The sequence below is a fragment of the Lissotriton helveticus genome, chromosome 6, assembly GCF_964261635.1.
Source record: "Lissotriton helveticus chromosome 6, aLisHel1.1, whole genome shotgun sequence".
NCBI lineage: Eukaryota > Metazoa > Chordata > Amphibia > Caudata > Salamandridae > Lissotriton > Lissotriton helveticus.
Genome location: NC_136067.1, coordinates 1459621291 through 1459642482, shown reverse-complemented (window position 1 = coordinate 1459642482; position 21192 = coordinate 1459621291).

Genomic DNA, 21192 nt, shown 5'->3' with positions numbered 1-21192 from the left:
ATGGTAGTGGTGTCTAAATATTCCATTTTGAGTGGCTTGTTCAAGAAAATCATCATTAACCATTGGTCATTGTTGAGTTTGGAGCCTGATTTTCACGGAACTTTTGCTAATCCACCTCTGTTTGCGTACACGAGGGGACGTAATCTCAAAGAGATTCTGTCCAAACCGAAGGAACAAGAACATCAGACAACATACAAGGGTTTGCGACCATGTTACAATTGCAGCAATTGCAACAATTGCATACAGGGCAACGTCACCAATCACCCCATGCGGGGTCATCCGATTAAATTGCGAGTGAATGCTACATGCAATTCGACCAACGTGATCTACATGCTGAAATGTCCCTGTGGCAAAAGCTATGTGGGACATACTGAAAGAAAGGTCAAAGTTCGACTGTTGGAACACAAGAGTAACATCAGGACAGGAAACATCAAGTCGTCAGTTGCAGCCCATTTTGTCGAACACAAACACACAGTATCTCAGTTAAAATTTCTGGTTTTGGAGCAAGTTAAAATCACACACAACAATAAAAACACCTTGCTCAAGAGAGAAAACTTCTGGATCCGCTACATGGCGACGATGCAGCCACACGGTCTGAATGACCGAATGGAATTTTTGTGCTATATTTAAATGCCCATATCTTGTTTTCTTGATGTGTCACTAATTGCATATTGATCACCCTTATTGTATAACATATCGTGTAACGTGCTTGTTTATACATTTCACACAATGAACGTTTATTTCTATATTCATATTGGGGATTTTTGTTTCAGTGGTCGTTTTTTACCACTCTAAGATGGCGCTCACTTATTCTTTTTCATTGTGGTTGGCCTTGGGTCCTACCTTTCTTTTTACACCCACACGGAGATCCTGTTTGATGCTGCATGCTTTTAAAAACGCGTTGGCGGCCCCGCTTATCGAGGCTGCCTGCTTAGAACACTGAGAGCCGGCACGCGCACTTCGTGGCATGTAAGTACCTCGTTCACGAGGACGCTAATAATGACACTAGTTTGGATTTATTAACTTGATTTATGAGTTGCTAACTGCTTTGCATGTGTAAGCTGCGCGCAGGTTTAATTGTTTCTTCACCTTCTTTATCAGTGGTGTATATTTGGTTGGACACACGTTTTAGCTGTTTGCATGAGCACGCTGGTTTGACCTTCATTATTTCTGAGTCTCTTTACACGCACGCACGTCTATGGACTTTGTCTGATATTTCTTTCGTATAACGAGGGTGTTTTTTTACTTGAGATTCAGCACGATTTGTTGCACACGTTAAGCTGTGGTGAAGGGTACTTTTTGCATTTACATCATAGTGACATTATTTTGCCTTCCTTTATGTTTTTAGAGCAATCCCCTGAAGAAGGGCGTTATCATAGCCCGAAATGCATTGGGAATCATGCTGGGAGTTATGTCTACAAAATTATTTTTTGAATGATGTCGAATTCAGGCATTGGAAATAACTTTTGATTTATGAGCAAAAAGCTTTGATTCATGGAATAAATCATTCAATGGATAACTTTATACTTTTGTTGGCAATTACATTTTGGATTTAAAACGAGTTTACACTCAAGACATTATTGTCCATTTCAAGCTGTGCACCGGGAGTCTCCTTCCAGTGGGGGGGAGCTTCGTATTAGTCTTTCATCCACACGCTGACTAGGCCAATCGGCGTCATCCTGGGAGCACGCAATAACCGTTAACTGGTTTACCATATGTACATTTTAGCTGTGCAAGTCTGCCATATATTTCTTGTCTATAGATTGTGGAAGACCAGCCAAGCTGTGCAGAAACTTATTTTAAATTTTTACCAAAGGTGCAAGATCCACAAAACTCCATAGATCCGCTCCATAAAGGATAGCGGAACTTATTTGTGCATTATAGATTCTTAATGCTGGCAATATCCTTTTGGTTTGCGAACATCGTTGCTCCTTTACTAGACACCCCGTTAAACGAGCAAATTTTAAACAGAGGGCCTCGATCTGAGCCTATAATCTATAACCACCCCTAAGTAGGTCATAACACCCACTTGTTCTAAGTTGATGCCATTCATGCTGACTTGACTCCGTTGTGGTTTGTTTTTCGTTAGGACCATAAATTTCGTTTTGGACACATTGATCTCAAGATCATTCATTTTACAAAAGTCCACAAATGTATTTATTGCGGTCTGTAGCCCCGTTCGTGTTTTTGCCAAGATCAACGTGTCATCGGCAAAAATAAGAAGGGGAAACTTTCTCCCGCCTAAAACTGGTGCATCTGTTGGAGTATCTGCTAGAAACTGCACTACTTGGTTTATAAATAGTAAAAACAGGGTTGGTGCCAGGACACAAACCTGCCTTACACCGCGAGTCACGGGGAAAGGCTCTGACACCTGTCCCTGCCTACCCCATCTTACTCTAGCAAAGTTATTCTCATGCAGTCTTACTGTTAACTCCAAAAGTTCTGGTGGCATTCCCATTTTGCTCAGAGCATCCCACAGCTTCTCTCTAGGGACAAGGTCGAACGCGGATTTGAGGTCCACGAATGCTGCATAGATAGTACCCCTACCTAAAAACACAACCTTCCAATATATCAGAATAAATCTGAACACTTGGTCGACTGTGCTAGTGCTTGACCTAAAGCCTGCTTGCATCGGGGATACAATATTTTCCTCACACATCCTTGCCTGAATTTTAGCCAGGAGCATTCTTGCTATAACTTTCTGCAGGGCGTCTATAAGACTTATGGGGCGATAATTCCCTGGTAGAGACCGATCTCCTTTTTTAAAAACAGGTAGGATTTCAGCCCCTCTCCATGACTCTGGAACCCTAGCTCCATTGGCAATGGCATTAGCTAAAGTCGTTATATATGGTACCCAGTTATGCTGATCATACTTGAAAAGATCGGCTGGAATGCAGTCCATACTGGGCGCTTTACCCGCTTGGACCAAACTTAACGCCTTCTCAGCCTCAATATTTTCAAACACTAAAGGCATACTTATAGTTTTAGGTATAGACGACAAGCCTCTCTCCACTTCATTCGTTGCCCTCACCAAACCACAAAACTGGGTTGAGTAATACTCCACCCAATCCTCGGCAGAAACATGATTAGCTGGTGTTTGCGAGTCCTGGGTCCCGCCCCATTTCATGAACTGCCAGAATTTAATCTGGTTGGAAGACAAGCTGGCCTCATACAAATCCAGCCAGCGGCGGTCGTCCCATGATTGCTTCGCATTCTTTTGGACCTTCTTATAATTGAACCTTTCCGCTTTGATAACTGATGTCTCCCTAGATTTAATGGCTTTAATCAGGGAGCAATGGGCCTGACGACAGGTTTTATCATACCATTTGGTACCAGAAGAAACTCCGCCAATTTTCCCAGATGTCCCTGGCTTCGTAAAGAGGGTTTTTAATTTATCAAACAATTGCTCATGTAGAGAGCAAATCTGCTCGGGTGATCCTGAGTTTCCAATCACTGACTTAGCCTGTTTTACCGAAGATGAAAGTTCGTGGGAGATTTTATCAAGGGTGGCTGGGTCGTCCAGGACCCTACACCAACGAACCCTACGACAATCATTTGTGAGGGTGGCCTCTGATGTAATACAATTTGTGGTATTGGATCTAACAAGTCCCCCATCAACTTTGAGATTTAATATCAGGGAATTATGGTCACTCTCTGGCCTCGCTGAAATTACCATATCCTCTAATAGTGACCAAAACTCTAGTTTGATAAAAAATAGTCAATTCTACTTGTGCTAGATCCATTATCGAATGTAACCTGACCAGCCCTGTCTGAGTTTGCTTGTCCATTGGCTGCTCTTAAGTCCCACTCCAGGCACAGTCCCAGCCACTGAAAAGCTGCCTCAGTGACCTTTTTAATAGGATGTATGGCAAGATAAGGAACATTCCATAATTGGTCAATCTCTCCATAGCAATCTTCTCCCTCACTGGGCAGGGGTTCAAAAGTGCAGATTAAGTCTCCTGCCACTACTGTACACTTGTCCCTCCCAATGGAGTCCAATAGAAGATCGAGATCATCTATGATTGCTGGGCTCCGCCCTCCTGGTAGGCCCCTAGCATAGATATTAATTATAAATAAATCCTGTTGATTTTCTCTGCTAAGTTTTAGACCCAGGATATCATTATTTTGGGCTATCAATTCCAGTGGTCTGTAACCTAAGGATTGTCTAATCCATATTATCAGCCCACCTGATGGTCTTCCCTTTTTTTCTTTGATTGCAGGTTTATAAAAATTAAGATAACCAGTACGAAAGACAGGATCGATTGCCCAGCTTTCTTGAAAGATTAAAATGTCGTGCTGATCTATAAATTCCCCCCATTCTGCTCCATCTAATTTCTCCTTCAATCCAGCAATATTCCATGAGACTATCTTTATTGTTGTTGGATCCTGTTTTATTAAATCATTAGGATTTTGATCTGTAGTCCCCCTCACTCCCTCACCTATCAACAGCCCTCGTACGGGTCCATCTGCCACATTACAACCTTTGGGGTCATCACCTGTATATCCCTCCCCCAATACATCCTCTGTGCTGCACGATTTTTGAGTACAACTATCCTCCCTCATTATATAAGAAGAGTTAAGATCCACTACACAACTAGCTATGATGGACACTCTGTAGTTGTCGGCTGACTCACAAGAGAGTCAGTCGACCCCTTCCAGGCCACTGAGCGGTGCGTACCGGTTCGAAAGTTGGGGAAAGAACGAGGGATATGTAGCCAAATCAAGTGGAAGTCTCCCTCTGGGTCTACTATTGTGGTACGATGGTGTTTGATAGGGAGGGTCACTAGATCTACCTCGTTGGGGATAAAAGTAGTGCAATGATAGCGTTTGGACTTCACCCACTTTTCCAAATACTGGTTTTCTACTAATGAAATCCACCACCCAAGGCTCCCTAAAGCTAACAATAATGCAGTCCCCCTCTAAATCCTTTTGACAATGGCCCACCCAGTCTACTCTCCTAACATTAAGGATCTCTGTTTTGGACATAGGTGGGAGTGTTCTATTCTTGTTAAGCCAAAAATGTACTTTATTGTATAGATCCCGATGTGATTCCACTTTCCCCTCCTCCAAGGGGACCACTCCCGTTAGGATAATAGTATATGGTACTGACTCAGGTGGCAAGTTGACACATGGCAGTTTGGAATGGACATTTTTCCTGACCAAATTAGCTTGTTCCAGTGGGCGGATAGTTTTAGCTGGCCTACTAGGGGCAGGCTGGGATTTAGATGCTGCACCTTGTTTTGGAGGTTTATCCTTACCAGGTTTATTCTCATCTCTGCTTTTCCCCTGCTTTTGCTGTACTTGTTGGGATAGTATTGGTGCTGGTTTGGCCAGTTGCCCTAACCCTGCGATATTATTTTTAGGCTGTTTCTGGCTTCCAGATTGGGCATCACCTATATTTTCAGGACGTTTTGTTAACTTTTTCAAAGTAACCATATTGTCTCTCACTAATGCCTCCATCTGGTCCATTTTATCATTTAACAACCTCGTCCGTTCTAATAACGGCAACAGTAAGGATTTAATCACAAATTCTATCTTACCCAGAAGAGCTTCATCAGCATTATTTGTCAGGGGATAATTGGTGGTTTTCGTAGGGGTTTGGGGTGCTGCTGTGTCTGTTGTAGGTGTTGTGATACACTTATTTTTCGAAACCTTCGCAATACCCCCCATCTGTGTTTTCTCTGCCTGTTTCTTTTTACTAGATTTTAGTTTATGAGGTTCTTCTATGGATGGATTTTTAGGCTCAGGGCTGGATTCTAGACCTAATGTTTCAGAGTCATCAGTATCGATATTCACTAAATTATTAAAAAGGGAGCTGCTCGATGATATGTTCAGAGCTTTAGCAGCAACATCGGACTCCCGATCCACTAGCACCAGTTCCAGGGTTGGACCAATGTTGTCACTAGGGTCCAGTTGGGATAGTGGAACTGGGGAAACTACCTGGCCTATTTTCCCAAGCGAAGACCGCTTCCCAGTGACCAGGTCAATAGATAGACGTTTTTCGGCAAGAGCTATTTCTTTTTCCAAAATACAGGTAGTCCGTTTGAAAAAATGATGAATAGTTCCTGTAAACACCCCATTCGATGTGTTGACCTGTACCAGTCTTTCTTTGCCAGATCGTAGAGTCATTTTTATAGACAAATCAGCCCAGAATCAGTATCAATGGATCGACCATATAAAAGGGCAGTAGCGCCAAAACCCACAAGTAATAAATAAGAGGGAATTACAACAATCTCCGAGATAACATATATCAGTAAAATATGAACCAAGTCTCACTTGAAAGAGGGGTGACCCAACCCAACCTCTGTCGACCTCGGACGGCCTTAGACGGCCCGCCCTTTGCCCGGGCTTAGCCCGGCGCACACCCGCGCGCGTCCCGCGCTAGCGTTATGGGCGTACCTAAAATAAGGGTGTGGAGGAAGGTTCGGGAAGAGACACCAGGTGAGCCTAGTTGTTGAAGCGCAAAGCCCTCTGGCTCTCGCAGTCTCGCACTCCCCAACGGCGTCAGCTCCGATGATCCAAGGGGTTTCTATTGCCCTCCAAGTCCGGTGAAAGTTGAGCAGGAAAATACTTCAATGCACCCGTAGAGATAATAACAGTTCCACGACTGCGAGCGGCTGGTATGCAAGATGGCCTCACGGGACTGAGGTAGTCGAGCAGGCCGGGGTAATTGTTTTACATTGTATATGAAATTAAATAAAACAATGCTGGGTGGAATAAAATTCATGGGAAAATAAAATTATGGGCGGGAATCTAGCTTAATTAAAATAAGGGAATATGACTTCATACTGGTATGGTGTGATGACCTCTCCCCATCTTCCGGACCAATCAAATGAAGAGAATACACAAATTTGCAACATTGGGGGGTGCTGCATGCCCTGGAAAATGGTATAACTAAGGTAGGCTTAGTTAGTTAGATTGTCCGACTTATCACAGACCTGTCACTGACCCAACGTATGCTGAAGAAGAATCGTGGATGCCGCAGACTTCAGAGAGCTGGTCGAGCAGTCTGAAAGAAGAATCGGGAGATTTCTGTGGGGGAAGACTCTGTCATCTAGAAGGGGAATTAGAGCAGCTGCAAAGAGGGGTGTGACGCTGGTGTTGCACTTAGCGGAGGTTACCTGTCCTGTCTTGCACCTGTCCTGACCTGTTGGCTCCTGATTAGTCGGGAGCCCTTTCTTTCCAGCCCTTGGCCAGTGGTTTGTCCCCGCACCAATTCTAGGTAAATATAAATCTGTGTGGTATGTCCTTGTATTGTTCCCTTTTCCCACCCTTCCCAGGTACCAATGTTTGGGAATTTTACTAAGTTTCTAAAGATTTGATCATTATTTTCCTACTTGAAAAGTCTTTAGTGGCTCTGTTTTGGTACCTGACTCACAAAGTATTGCATAGATAAAGAGTTTAAAACTTTCTCGAGTACGTGGCTATTTTATGAGAAAATAAATGTTATTCTATATCTATTATTCTAACACCTTTTGATCCATTTGACCTAGAAATTAGAGAATACGTGACAACAATTGGTAAGTCATGGCATACAGGTATACATCATAATAAACTGACTAAAATCCTGATAGGCAGGGAAATTAGATTACTGGTTCACTAGTGTGAATATTTATGGGCCCAGGTGAGTATGGTGTTTTAGAAATAGTCTGAGCTGGTAATCACGCGCCATCAGTCCCTGCATCTTCTCCTGTTTCCTTTCTCCAGCTATCCAGGTTTGCTGTCTCTTTATGCTACCTTTGCCCAATTAACCAGTGTTCTGCTATCTGCCGCCTCCCCAGGTTTTCTCCTCCCTAAAAGTTCCAGACTCCTCCTCGCTCTTTCTCTGCTTTCATACCCTTATGACTCCCTCTCTCCATCATTCTCCTCCTTGAGGGCTTTTCCATATTTGGTTCCTCCCCCTTCTTGCCACTATACGTTCTTTTATACTTTTCCTGTCTCCCCTGTGTCCACACTGTCTCCTCCCCTCTGTTTAACTTTTGTCCTTTTTCTCTCTTTAGAGTCTCTTCCCAGCTGGGGCTTGGCATCTCGAGACCTCTTCCTTCACATTTAAGTAAGTCCTGTCCTGTCTTACCCTCTATTTCACAGACATAAAAAACATAAAAACATATGTCCTAATTTTTAAATAAAATTCACACTGTCCTACGGGCTTTCTAGGGCTTATCCTACACTTATACGTGTTAAAAGGCCGTAGGGCAATTTTACCATGTTTTAGGGAGAGAGCACAAGTACTTTAGCACTGGTTAGCAGTGGTAAAGTGCACAGACTCCTAATACCAACAAAAACAAATTCATGAAACAGAAGGAGTGAAAGCAAAACGTTTGGGGGCAACCCTGCAGAGACAGCCAAGTCCAAGGGATCCCTACTGATTCTTCACTTTCCATTTGTTCAGATGATCGTTTGTTATTTACATCTTCCTGTCAATTCCTTCATATTACTTGTACTATTGCAACATATTTTCTGGTGTTTGGAATAGTTTGGCATTGGCACATGTGAGTTAGTTTTTATTTAGTCCAACTTCACTTTCACTGATTTGGCATGTTATCTAAAAATTAGCATATGAACTTTATGAAACTATGCCCCTAAACCGACCACGGGTCCCTCAGTAACAGCCGCTCAGTAACACAACCTTGCATTATTAAAATCATAACTTTTGGGAGAGATGGATTTTATTTCCCAGTGACACCACTTGTGATTGTTAATTGTTGGACAAAGCAAGAAACAAGAACACCAGAATTTTCCTTGCAGCAATGTGATTCACCAGAGACCTTTGCTCATTTTGTCGAGATGGAGCAACCATAAGAAAGAAATGCTTTATTAAAATTCAGTGGGTGGATTTTGAAACAAATGAAGGAGAAGGAACATAAATTATGCTCAGATTGTGCAGAAACATTTGAACAAGGGCCATGATTTACTATTATTTTGCATTGAGGTTGTGTCACTTTTGTGTTGTAGCCCCAATGCAAAATCTTTTTGGGTATTTACTAAGCCACTGAAATCAATTTTAGTAGCTTTGCGTTGTTTAGTAAACACAAAGTAACGCAAGGCAGCACAGAGTGCTGCCTTGCGTTACTTTGCTTCAGGTAGGCATTACATGAGTGGAGCAAGGGTGTTCCCAAAGCATTCACCATGTATATTGATGCAAACCCAGATTTATAAAGACTTATAAACCTGTATTTGTGCCAAAATGGTGCACCTGCCAGTATTGCACGAGAGCAGGGGTGCAGGGGCACGGGCACAACAGAGGTGTAGGAGGCATGGGCAGAACAGTGGTGCACGAGGAGTGAAGAGAGAAAGGAATGGATTTAACTTTACTGAAACCCTCCTCAATGAGTAGTACCCTTCTCCTGCTGTGGCCTCACCTCCTGCATAAGCTCTCCAGATCCCAACTCGCTGCAGTCCACTGAGTGCACCGACGGGTGACCGACTGACAAGCTGGAGGGGCGCTGCAGGGACTGTGGCTGCAGTGGACTCAATAACAATGACTGACCCAAGGAGAGGCCAGCCAATCACGTGAGAGAGCGTCCGCAGCTGCAGATGAAGTTATCACCCCTGCTGCTGCTATTTATTTAGTGTTTTATAGAGCGCAAACATGACCCGTTAGTGTATCAGATTATAGAGAACAGTGGTCCCTATTCTAAAAGAATAAACAAGGGGAGAAAATCATACACTAAAAAGAAAGTATGGCTTTTGTCCAGCCGGACAAGAATTTATTTTCATAATATTTTTCAATAAGTAGCGTTTAAAAAACAATCAATAACAAGTGGGCACAGCCGTGACCCACAAAACACAAGACAAAACACTGAAAGGGATTGGCCAAAAGGCAAGTCAAAATGGGTCTGTATACTTGTACTCAGTTTACACAGACATATATCAACTTTTAAACACCATTGCACACTCTTATACAGCTTAATCATGGTGCATAAGGTGTATCAGTGTCGACGACGTTTCGATGCCATTATTAAATACCAGGCATCATCTTCAGGACAATAGAATTATACATTGTAGTCCCGACAGTAATATGCTGCGCCTTTTTATGTTACTATGGCAGGAGATATAAACGAGTCTCACGTAATTCTGTGAGGCGCTCAGGCCTTCACAATTGAGTTAGTAAGGGTTGTTCGGCCAGCAGTCAGGGTATATACGGAAGTAGATTAAGCAATCTGGCTCACCACTACCACAATAATGCGATTGTGCATTTCCCACCGGCTGGCGTCCAACACACGCAATTGCGCAGGGATGCTCTGAGATTTATTTAGTGGAACTGAGATACCCTGACTGCTGGCCGAACAACCCTTACTAACTCAATTGTGAAGGCCTTTTAGTTTCCTCAGGTAGCTCAGATGAAACCTGGCAGTTTTAGCCATCGAGTTGATGTGGTCTTGCATATTCAGGTTGCTGTCTAGGATTATTCTGAGAGATTTGGCAGATTCCACTATGCTCGGTGTGCAGTTTAGTGATGTGATCGACTTGGTCTATTCCAGAATGTCAGTGTTACTTTTAGGAGGGGAGATTAGAAGGAACTTTTGTGCATTTAGTTTGAGCTGGTTGCAGGCGAGCCATTGAACAGTCAGCTTCAGGGCCTCATTCAAAGAGTAGATCTCCAATAGAGATGAGATTTTAATGTTCATCTAAGTATCATTGTCAGACATGTGGAAGGAGATGTTGGCATTACGTAGTATTTCAGCTAATGGCTCAAGGTAAAGATTGAAGAGGTTTGGGGGAAAGAGTTGATCCTTGTGATACTCCGATCGTTATCGGGGAAGGAACAGATAGATTACTGTTGACTAAGAATCTCTGGGAGCGGTTCCAGAGAAAGGATCTAAACTATTCGAGCACGGTTCCCCCTAGTCTCATCCTGAGTTTGAGGCCTTCAAGTGGTTTTATATGGTTGACTGTGTTGAATACCTTGAAGAGCATCATCCACAATATAGAGAATAGTTGTTTCCGTGCTGTACCCAGGCCTGAACCCAGAATGGAATTCGTCTAGTAAATTGAAGTTGGTGATATGTTGGCTCAGTTGAAGTTGCACACATTTCTCCAGAACTTTTGCTAAAAGTGGGATATTGATCTGAAATCGTCTGGAGTAGCATCATTCAAAGTTGTTTTTTTTAAGATGGGGACGACTTGACCGGTTTTTAGCGACGCGGGTTTCGACCTTTGTAGTAGGGAAATGTTGATTATTGTAGTCCAAATAGGAAAGATAAATTGGGAGGTTGCGGCCAAGCAGTTGGAGGGGAGGGGATCATTAAAGTGGTTATTTGGATTTAAGAAGGATAGAATTTTCGAAATGAAATGGTCGTCATAAAACTTGAAGTTAGACCAGAACTCTTGTTTTTTGGGTGTTGACTGGGGGGGGGAGCAGGGGGGGGGAAGAGGAGAGATGGGACCCAGCAGGAGGAGTTTGGATGTAGGTGGCAGAAATAAGTTGATTTCCTAGAGAGGTAATTTGGCTGTAAGGAAGGAGAAGAACTCCTGACAGGTTATTAGGGATTTTAAGGTTTCTATGGAAGTTTTAGCCAGTTTGTCAGATTGGTGTTTGACCATTTCAAAGAGCTTGCTAGGTCTGTTCTTAGGGTTTTCCAGTTCTGATCTAAAGAACTCTTTTTTAGATTTGAGGATGTACCTGTTGTAGACATTTATGGTCTGGCGGAGAAGTTTTAGTTGAAAGGCTGAGGGGTGCTGTCTACAGTTTCTTTCTGTCAGCCGAAGGGTTCTCCTTTCATTGTTGAGGGTTCCATTGAACCAGGGGTTTTTGTCTTTGATTTGGGGTCTTTTTAGCTTTAGCGGGGCAAGATCATCAAGTGTGTCAGACATAGTTGAGTTGTAGTGTTCTGTAATGCCATTGACCATTGAGAGATTTTGGGGGGAGGAGGTCATTCTCGTAACCTGCAGCTAGCTTCACAAGATCTGAACTCTTTGTGTCCCTGAGTCAGAGTTTTGGTTTCACAGTTTGCACTGGCCTTGTGTTGGGGTTGCCAGATAATAGGAAGGTAATTGCATGGTGATCAGACCAGTAGCATGAATCTATTGAGTTAAGCCTGAACGCTGTGGCCTTAGGAATGATCCAATCCAGCATGGTGCCTTTCATATGTGTTGGTAGTGTGCAGGCTTGAGTACGTGATTAATCAGCAAGGAAGTCTTTGAGGGTGTTGACCTGAGGGTCATTGAGGTAATTCCAGTGCATATTGAAGTCCCTGAGGAAAATGTTATTAGAGTTGGGGGAAATCTTAGCTGTAATGATTTCCATGAGGTGGTCGATGAAGGAGTCGTTCTTTCCATGGGGTGGTAGAAGATGTGCGGTTTGCACAATTGTATGGTGGTGTTGCATATGGAGAGTGCGAGATATTCGCAGGAGTTGGTGGGGTCAGCGTGAAGTTCAGTGACTAGTAGGTCTAAGTGGTAGATGCAGGCAATGCCTCCCCCTTTTTTTAATTGCCTGTCAAGGAGGGACCAATAAATCTAGGCATGGTGAAGATGATTCGTTAAGCCATGATTCGGTAAGGATTGCTATGTCAGATTTTTGGCTTAGGATGAGAGCGGCGACGTCATAGGCATGCTTTGCTGCTGAGCGGCAGTTAATTAGGAGGTTGTAGAAAAAGGAGCCAGGGCATGTGTTGTGAGTTAGGGAGGATATGGGTACTTGCGCTAAATTGTTGCTGATTACTCTTCTTTTACGGATAGTTGATGATCTATTAGAGTTGATTGCGACCGTATGAATTTTGTGTTAATTTTTCTTGTCTAGAGGACTGGGGGCGTCAAGAGCGGTCTTATAGGTTGAGAGCAGGGCTAGGATTTCATCCTCCAAGAGGGAGTTAGGATGCTTGTGAGGGCAGAAGTGTCTAAAGGCTAGAGGCAAGGGGTGAAGGAAGGGCTTGGTGAGTGGGGGAAGAACTGAGTCCTGGGAGAGCTTGATATTTGAGAGAGACTGTTCAGTGGTGAAGGATGCTTATCAATTCAAGAACGTCATGGATGCTCTGAGCTACGTTGGCTGTTCTGAGGTTCAGAGTTTCAAGATCCATAAGTGAAGGTTGTACTTGCGGGAAGAAGATTAGTGGGAGAGGACTAGTACTGTTGGCATGGCTGGGTAGCATGGTAGTGGAGCTCGACCATCCCGTGTCTAGGTTGGTGAGGGAAGGGATGTGCAAGGGGCTAGGCACCCTCAGCAGGGTGGTCACAGGGTTATTGGGGCGGGTGTAAGTGTCTAGTGTGTTAGTCACTATGAGTGTAGGAGAGGAGCAAGGGCTGGACGAGGGGAGTGGTGGCATGGTCTTCTTGTGTGATGACAGAGGTTGGGGGTAGTGAAGGGATGTTCACTAGTAGGTATTGGTGAGATGTTGCCCAGAGTGCTGTTTTGAGTGGGAAACACCATGGGTGGAGTTGGGCTAATCTGAACTTTTGGAGAGGGTGAGGGAGAGCAAGTGGGAGTGGCTGTTGCTTTGGTGGAACTTTACAGTAAGTCTGAATCCTTGTCCTTTGAGCGGCAATGCCCGGAGCTATGGGAAGAGTCAGATGGTGGCAGCTGATGCTGGGGTAGCGTAGAGGGATAGGAGTCATGCAAATGCTTTTTGCGATTATGAAAAAGTTAGCAAATGTGTTGAGATCTTTATTTTGCGCTTGGATCAGAACTATGCCATTTTTATATACGGTAATGGTAAGGTCAGCTCTTTTTTGGGAGGGCACAATCGTGAGTTTGGTGCTCTACGGAATCTTCCTGGATTCATGTACGTTAAGTAGGTTTGATATGGCTGCGTGCTATAGAGCCGTTTTTCTTGAGTAGAAAATAAGGTAATTGATAATTGTGCCCTTGTTGGCGTTAAAGCACAGGTCAGACATCAGGGACTCAGGGTGTCTTCCCAGGAGGGAATGTTTGAAGGTTTAAGCAGCGGTCCTGGAGAGGTTAGGGGGTATGTGATGGTGTAAAAGTTGCCCCCTGTTACGTTCAGGCAAGACCCTGCCATACTAGTGAGAGAAGGGGATTGGTAAGGCCAGGAGGGTGAACTTTGGTAGGCTGCAGGAGTAGTTCAAGCGTTAATGCGGGAAGATCGTTGCTCCGGGGCACAGTCAGGTATGGCCGCTGAGTTGCAGGATGTCAGGAAGCGGGAGAACCTACATTAGATCCTAAGCCTAAGTAGCAGAACGATACCTGTTCATGGTGCTGGTAGATCCTGAGGAGGTGCAGGGGTCAGTGATGGTTGTTACAGTGCAGCAGGGAAAGAACAAAGGTGGAGTCGATGAGGAGCCAAGGCAAGGGAGGATCAGAGTTGCAGAGAGAACAAACTCAGAGTGCAGGCTCCCCAAAACAAGAGAAAGACCCACATGTATGGAGATATTGATACTTTTTAAGATGACCAAACATAGTATCCTATAAAAACTTTGTTAATAGAAACCCTTCTTACCCTGATGTTCATTCCCAGCGGTAGAATTGGATCAAGTTATCCTAAACCTTGGCAGATTTCTTTGGGCATCTCAAATGGTACACTCAGTTTTCCCAGCAAGTGTACACCAGTCCAAGTTAGTGGCATGCCTGTGAGTAGTTTTTGTTTCCATTACAGTTTATAGATGTTTTCACCAGATACTACTCAGCTACAGTACAATAATATGATGCTTGACGGGACTGGATTAGCATTAAACCAGCAGGGGAGCTGTCACAGGACCCAGGGCCGCTCTCACGGCAGGCGATAGGCTGGTATGCAGGATGGCCTCACGGGACTGAGGTGGTCGAGCAGACCGGGGCAAAGAGGCCTCGCTCCGGTGCCATATGACACACCCCAGCAGCCGCCGGTAGGCAACGGGTAAACGGCAGCTCTTGGTCGCAGTTAAACGGGCCGCCCTCAAGGTGGGGAAACATCAAGGACGAGAGAGGCTTGGACCCACCTTACGAATGCCGCCGGGGAGATCCGACTAGTTTCGATGCTGGTTCTCCACGCAGCAGGCACCGGGGCAGAAGACCCAGCAGATACACCACAGACTCGCTGTGGGGCCAAAGCAAATTAGGGCAACCCCAAGGCGTACGACCATGCTGGGGTGAAGGACAGCCATGCTCTGTCTGTAAGAGCGCAGGTAGCCACCAGTGGAATGAAGTATGGGCCTCGGTCAGGGCCGCAGGAAACACAGCTGCTGCCAGCTCTGCTGGACCCAGGGCCATTCTTGAGGGAGGTGAATGGTTGAAGTGGAGGATGGCCATGCTTCAGGCAGCGGGGGAGAGGCCGCCCCCAATGAAAGATGAAACAGCCTTGTTCCAGGGCCGTGAGAACCAGGAATCGAATGATCAGGCCATGACAATGAGGCCTTATTCCGGAGTGGCAAGACACACAATGGCAGCTGGCGATGTGGAGCAGGCAGGCTGATGGGCTTCGCTCTGGGCCGCAGCTGCTGGCGCTGAGGGACCCAGTGCCACCCTTATGGCAGGGGGAAAGTTGAGGTGCAGCATGGCCACGCTCCAGGCTGCGGTGGTGAGGCTGCCCCCAATGAGAGACTAAACAGGCCGGGATGAAGACGGCCTTGTTCCAGGGTCGCGGGAATCGATCAATCAGGCCAGGATGGCGAGGCCTCACTCTGGGCCACAAGACACTCCCTGGTAGCCGGCGAAGGACAGCAGGTGACCTGGTGGACTTGGCTCCGGGCCGCTGGACTCGGACTCACCATCCGAACGCAGAGTGGGAGACCTGACTGGGCTCCACGCGGGTCCCATGCACGCAAACCTCCAAGCAGCAAGCAGGCACCAGAGCAGAGGACCCAGCTGCCAGCGCGGGATCTGAGGAATGCAGGCCAAGTCCAGGGGAGTCGTATCAGCCAAGCCAGTGGGTAAGTAGGAGCTCAATGGATGCAAATTCCAGTGAGGGTGAGCTGCTGAGTGCCAGGGCAGGAGGGTGGAGGGCAGATGGAAAGATTTAAACAGGGATAACTACAAATGTGGTAATCCCCATACCGGGAGCTTTCTGGAGGGATCCTACTCTTAGATCTTCTGCTGCTGCAGAAGAGACCACCCCTGCAGCCGGAAGAGGCCACCACAGCAGCTGCACTAGAAGACACCGCCACTGCTGCTGCTCTGGAGGCCCCACTCCTACTGCAGCACTGGAGGAGGGTCCCCCTGAGGCACCAAAGTGATAGCCCGGCAGTACTTTGGGCAGTACAGTTACTGCAGCTGTAGTCTGTGCTGCTGTTGGTGGGGAGGGGCAGATGGTAGGCTGACCTGGGGCAGCAGAATATTAGCATCAGCAAGGGACTCTGTCCACAGAGGTCAGTGCTCCATCCAGCCCTTGGATCCGCATGTCTCCCGGAAACTGAGGACTGGCAGAGAAATGCTGCAGAGGGCCATATTCATATGCTTAGTCACAATTCGCTGTCCCTGTAGAATTCCGACGGCACAGTCATATTATCATAGTAGAAGTTTGAACTCACCTGCGTCTGCCACTGGACACCTAAGCATCCTCAAATTTAGCCTTTCAACGTAGCTGCCAAGTTACAAGTGTGATTATGGGTGACATTCCCCTATTTTCTAGTGGCGTTCTAAACAGTTGTGTGTTATACTTTGAGCTAGGCCTAGGCGCAGTTTGCAAAAGTGACCAAAAACTCTGCCGCGCTACGCGGAGTTCTGCAAGTGGCGGAATGAATTAGATTGCCCCGTTCTTGCTGATTTTTAGCACTGGGTGTTGTCCCGCGCTGGAAAATAAGCATGAATGGCACCATGCGCAGTGTAAGAAGGCGCTGATTATGTCTGCTGCTCGAGTAGATTTTCTACTCGAGTGGCAGCTTCCTCAACGCGAACGGATGGTTTTCGCAACGTGAGCAGTCGCGACCATCTGCAAATGCCCGCATTGAGAAATCTTGCTGGGAGGCGATCTACCGCTGGATTTTCCTCCCTCGCCAGCTTAATGTTGTTGAGTGAGGAAAAAACACTCTGGAAATTTTTGGAACTCCGCATGCTCAGTGGAGTGTGGAAAACTCAGCAAACAGAGCGGAATTCACTACCCAGGCCTACTTTGAGCCTCAAAGTATAACGAAAAGCTATTTAGAATGCCACTCCTAAACACAATGAAAACAAGAAAATGCCACCCACAATCACACTTGTAACTTGGCAGCTATGTTGAAAGGCTACTTTCTTTAAAAATGTTGCCCCCCTAGAAATTGTAGGCCCAGGGCAACCGCCTCAGTGGTCCTGCCCAGTCTACGCCACTGCCTACCCAACAGAGGAGTAACGAGGAGAAATATCTTGTTACTTCTACTTTCCATGCGTGCTGCACAACTAGAAAGAGGAATATGCCTCTAATTATTGTTATGTGCCAGACGGTATCCCTTCTTGCACAAAAACAATCCTGCCCCTAATGCTGGCTCGCTTGCACCATGGTGCCAGGCAGGATCAAGTGCACCAGCACTGGGAGAGAGCTGAAGAGTGTCATATCTCACTAGTTATGTCAATTCTCAGCTCTTTTACATTCATGCAATGCAGTGCAGCAACCTTTCTCACTGCCTTGCATTGCCTGAACTTTTAATAGATATACCACTGGATTATGTTTGCTACCTGTTCAGCATCACCTCATCAGAAGCAAGTTATGAGATTCAGACCCAGATTTAATAAGATTTTGCACCAGGTTGAGTCATCTTTGTGGCAAAATCCTTTTTTTGCATGTACACTTTGTGTGGCTTTGCATGGCTTAGTAAATACAAAGAAATTGCTAAGCAGTGCTCAAGTTGGGTAGGCATTACATGGGTGGAGCATGGAATTTCCCATGTATTAACCCATCATTTTGACACAAACCCTGATTTAAAAAGACTTGTAAAATGGTGTGCTAACCCAACCAAGTCTTAGCAAGCAGAACTAGCTTTATTTCTCCGTGTTATTTCCTCGTTCCATGTGTGCTGGATTCTGCAGCACAAATAGAAAGAAGAATATGGCTCTAAGATTTGCTTTTCGGCAGGAAGGTATCCCTTCCTGCAGCCAAATAATACTGCCCATAGCACAGCCACCCTTGCATCATAGTATGAGGCTGCCTGCGATGGTGCTATGCAACACACCGCACACTATTGTAAATATGGAGCATTTTTGCTATCCCCCTTTCATGCAACATGGCGTAGCAAGCTCTCTTGCTGCAGTGTGTTGCATGAAATAATGTAAAACGTGTTCCTCTGTGTTTCCAGAAGCATTTTCAGTAAAATGCATGAAAGAAACAAATAAAGACAAACACAATTGTCCAAAAGAAAGTAAAGTATGGCTGTGCTTGACAAAATACTCAATCAATCAATGCTAAATTGTAGTTTGTTAGTTCAGGCGCCCAATTATTTTCTGCCTTATATCTCTTTCTTCATTCCTTCTACTACCACACACTTCCTGTCTCTTTATCTAGTTCTTTTTTTTATTGAGGGTGAACTCCCCCGAGTGCATTGATGCACTTTACATGAGCACCAAACTACTAGGCACAAGGTCGGATTCATGTTTTTTTTGACACAGAAGATTTGAGGCTAGATGTATGAAGCGTTTTTCCCGTTCGCGAACGTGCCGATCCTCAGAATCGTCCTGTTTGCGAACGTGAAAAAGCCTTTTGGGATGTATCATCCTGTAAAGGCAATCGCAAAATAATGAATCCCAAAATTTGCGATTCCCTATTTTGCGAATGTTTTTAATGAATCGTGTATTGTGATTCCTTAAATGCAGTTTTGGAAGCACTCAAGTTGTGCGAATTTGTCTTAAGAAATCGCAAATTTCCACCAACTTTAAGTTGGTGGTATTTTGTGATTTCCTAGAAAAATTCACTTTTTTGCATTTTTCAAAGTGCCATGTGGCGCACATACATGCCCTTAGGGCATGTATGTGTGCCACATGTGCACACATGCATGTTTTAGGGGTGCAACAGGGTGTCCTTTTGGCATCCTTGCACCCTTGGAATTGCATTCGCAAATTGAGAGTACGTATTGGGTGCTCGCAAATTGCGAATGTCTTCCCTTTCATTCCTATAGGCCTCTAGGCCCATAGGAATGAATGGGAAGGTATTCCTTAATTGCGAATCGCAATTTGCGATTTGCAATTACGGGATATGTAGGAATTGCAATTATTACATACATTGCATTTTGAGAGTCCTTAATAGCAAAACGCTAACATTTGCTATTAAGGACTTGCAAACTGGAATGATAATACATCTGCCCCTAGTTATTTTCCCAGAATTACTAGATTTTATCCTACACTTTCAGGATCTTTTTTAACACTGTTTTCCGCTTTTGCTAGTGCTTTCCTTTCGCTTCTTCTTTCTTTCTACGTTCTCTGCCTTTCTCCTGCATTATGTCAAAGCCGGATGATGAAAAATAAATCCTAGTCCCCAGGTGCCCACCACCTGCAGTTACCGGCAGAAATTAAGAAGGGGATTACTAGAATTGGAAATAATGACTAAACCATGAATTAACTAATATTTATCTGAGATGGAAATTAGAGTAGCATATGCACAATCACTTAGGAAATGTATACAATGGCCTGGGCTGGCAAAATTCAGCTAATTAATGCAGGTTAATTTAATGATGTGCTTTTCAAGCAATTAAACCTATCCAACTGCATTTGCTGCTTCAAGCTTGGTAATAACGACAGACTGGTGGAATTCAATTTATTCCTTGCACATCCCTGTTAATGGCGTCATATTCACACTTTTTACAGTAGTAATTTCAGTTGCTTGTGGCTCGTAGGACCGAACCCCTACAATTTGGAGTCCTCAAAACCTCATTGAAAACACACAGGATTGGTAAAAGGGGACCCAAGGTAACAGAAACTTAAGGAGACTGCCATTGAGCGCTATTGAACAGGCGATGAAATTCTGGCCTTCATTCTCTAATGGGATCTACCGTTCTGACACGGGCCAATCAATACCACTTATTCTGATGTTTACTCGATAAACACAAACAAATCACCATGCAGGGCAGGAACGCTTGTCTGAACATGACGGTGTCGCTGCTGCATGCCAAATATTAGTCCTTTCCTCAGCACGCTGAAAGCTATTTACAAAAAAATATATTTTAATGTTAAACAGTCGCGTTCTAACATATGCAAACACAGGCATGCACAAAGGGGGTCAGTGCCCTATCTCAGTGCAGCATGTCTCCCCTTATTAGAATGCGCACAACGTGCCATTTGGGGTGTGCTGTGGTATCGGGGACCCGAACCACACAGTGAGGCCTACGGCCAAGATGATGCAGCACAGAAACCAGGACACACATAGTTGTATGCCCATTTTTGCATTTTTCAAAGTGCCATGTGACACACATACATGCCCTTAAGGCATGTATGTGCACCACATGTGCACCCATGCTTATTTCAGGGGTGCAACAGGGTGTTCTTTGGACACCCCTGCACCCTTGAAATTATTCTCAATTTGCGATTAGCAAATTGCGAATCGCAAATTGAGAATACATTCCCATTCCTTCCTATGGGCCTCCCGGCTGAGCTGAGCTCAGCTCGTCATGAGCCGTGGAACGCTCGCATGCGGGGATAATTCCCCTGCTGTGCTGAGCGTTCCACGGGAACGGGTGTAGCCGTGACGAGCTGAGCTCGTCATGAGCACAGGAGCGCCTCGCCTCATGACGAGCTCAGCTCGTCATAAGCATGTGCGCGCTGTGCGCGCCCCCCTCCCACCCAGCACAGCGGGGGAATATCCCCCACAGCGAAGGGGTTAACATAAACTGGAACAAACCCTCCCCGGTCTCACACAAGACTCGAGTTGAATAATTCAGATTCACCGGTCAAAAGCCCTAAAGAGAACCCTCAAAATGTGATAGAGACTCGAACCCGCGTCGGCGTTTAACCCCAACTGCGTTGTTTAAGTGATTAATGTCTATACTGAGCATTATGTTTCAAATGTTTTTTGCCTGCTAGACACCTAAATGTAAGCCCAGTAGTTTAACAGCCACTGTAGTATGTTGTGAACCGTGATGTATTTTTTAAATACTTTATTTACCAGTTTCAGAATGAAAGCAATATATTGTTCCAGGTCCAGTTCCATGACAGTTAATAGGAGGCAATACATATGACATTGGTCGTATGATGCATGACATTCAGTATCACAGAAAGATTGATAGACCGTTCAATCAAAGTTACATGTACATTGTATGCTAACTCACTCACCACCTCTCCAGTACTTATGCCTGCGATGCAAAACACAATGTCGGAAACAATCATATTTTTAAAATGAAAAGAAGCCTGTGTCCATTGTG